Source organism: Microtus ochrogaster (assembly GCF_000317375.1).
Source record: "Microtus ochrogaster isolate Prairie Vole_2 chromosome 14 unlocalized genomic scaffold, MicOch1.0 chr14_random_1, whole genome shotgun sequence".
Lineage (NCBI taxonomy): Eukaryota > Metazoa > Chordata > Mammalia > Rodentia > Cricetidae > Microtus > Microtus ochrogaster.
Genome location: NW_004949096.1, coordinates 5,936,422 through 5,938,186, shown reverse-complemented (window position 1 = coordinate 5,938,186; position 1,765 = coordinate 5,936,422). Strand labels below are relative to the sequence as shown.

Here is a 1,765-nt window from a genome sequence, read left to right as displayed (position 1 = left end):
ACCTTTCTCTTGTTCTTTAAAATTGATGGGAGTCTCACCAACATGGTTACCTAAACATAATCAGTACATGAATGACAACTGCAGACATACTAAATTACATGGAGAAAAAGACTTATCATAAGTAATTTTCAGTATAAAAATGTTATTCCAAACTAATGCATAATAATTTTAAAGAATTATTTAAATAATTATAATAATTAAAATTATTTAAATTATTATAATAATTTAAAGAATTATTATAGAAGATCTTCCTTGAATACTAGCAGACCTGTAGCAAGTTAATATGCAATTTGTGTTTGCTTTAAGTAACCTTGCATCAATAATAGAGGATAATGTTATACTTAGTTTATAGTTTATACTCCTTCTCATTCAAGTTTCTCAAAAAGAACTCATGGGAATATTTGGGAACATGTCATCATAACTATTATACACAAGTGTGAATGTTTTATTACTTAGCTTTTACAATTGTACACAGAGGCTTATTCATCCACAAAACTTTTGTGTATAACTAATTGTTTTTCTTTCAGCATATTGGCATCAGTTTTCAATTCCTAAATTACAAATGAACAAAAGTGATTGATTTAATTTTAGAATTTCATGAAATAATTTTCTGTGAAGGGTTCCATTAAAGAAATACACATTTACCTTGTGTTTTTTTATTCATTGACAGTCAAGCCAAGTCTCAGGATTATGATTTGATCCTTTACAAAGCATGTTTGTCTCTATTAATCAACAGTTCAAGATAGTACATGTTTCTCTTCTATTTCAGTTACATTTATCAATATTGCCAATTGATTAAAACCATATTCTTTAAAGAAAACAAGAAACTTTATCCTCCCAAATCAAAATCTAAAGTAACCATTTACAAATGAATTACAATTAACGACCTATATAATTTCTTTGTATAGATATAGGATAGTCATTTTTACATGTAAATTACTATATTTGTTCCTTGATTTGTTTTAGAATCTCACAAGATATATTGCCCCAAAAAGGTAGGTAATTTCATTTCCCCCATAAAACTTTCATCATGTTTTATGAAATATGAATCAATTACTGAGTGTTTTGTTTCAAATTCCATCCAGGATTCCACTGAAATAAAAGACAATGAGGAAAATATAAAATTTGAAGGAAAAAAATACAAATATTAAAGTCAGGTAACTTCCCAAATTATTCCAGAAAAAAAGCATTTCAAAATGCCTGAAATGGGTGTGGTGTTATTGGTTTTATTTCATTTCAACCCAATGTGACAGAAGGAGTCATTCTAATTAATGAAAATATCACAGTTTCACCAATATTTAAAGAAGCATTTACAATATTATGCAAATGTTTAATAAATGAATTGTTCTTTAGGTATTTCTACATCTATGTTTTTTCACCCTAACATTCCCAGCAAAAATTCCACATTTGTTCAGAAGTATTGTGGGGTTAATTATAAAGAGCATAGTATTTCCCATACTTTCAAAATGATAATAGAAAAGATGGTCACTATCTCACAGATTTTTATTTCTGTGCACTTATTATACAGAGGACAGACCTCTACAGGTGTATGAAGACAACCTAAAGTACATAGCAAGATCCCTTCATATCTTCATTTTTATTGAAATAGATTTATCAATAATATATTCTGATTAGGATTACCCTTACACCAACTATTCCCATACTTCTCCATAAAGCTATCAGCATCCTTTCTTGTTCTCTGTTCTCTCTCTCTCTCTCTCTCTCTCTCTCTCTCTCTCTCTCTCTCTCTCTCTCTCTCTCTCTC

At 28.8% G+C, this 1,765-nt stretch overlaps 1 protein-coding gene across 1 annotated transcript in view; it reads left to right on the top strand.

The window, feature by feature from the left end:
• Window positions 1-1,106: 1,106 nt before the first annotated feature.
• Window positions 1,107-1,765, top strand: part of LOC101984500 (ankyrin repeat domain-containing protein 26-like) — a 36,052-nt gene continuing 35,393 nt past the window's right edge. The window contains exon 1 of the mRNA XM_026787844.1: window positions 1,107-1,157. The gene's annotated coding sequence lies outside the window, so the exon portion shown is untranslated. The remainder of the gene's footprint in view (window positions 1,158-1,765) is intronic.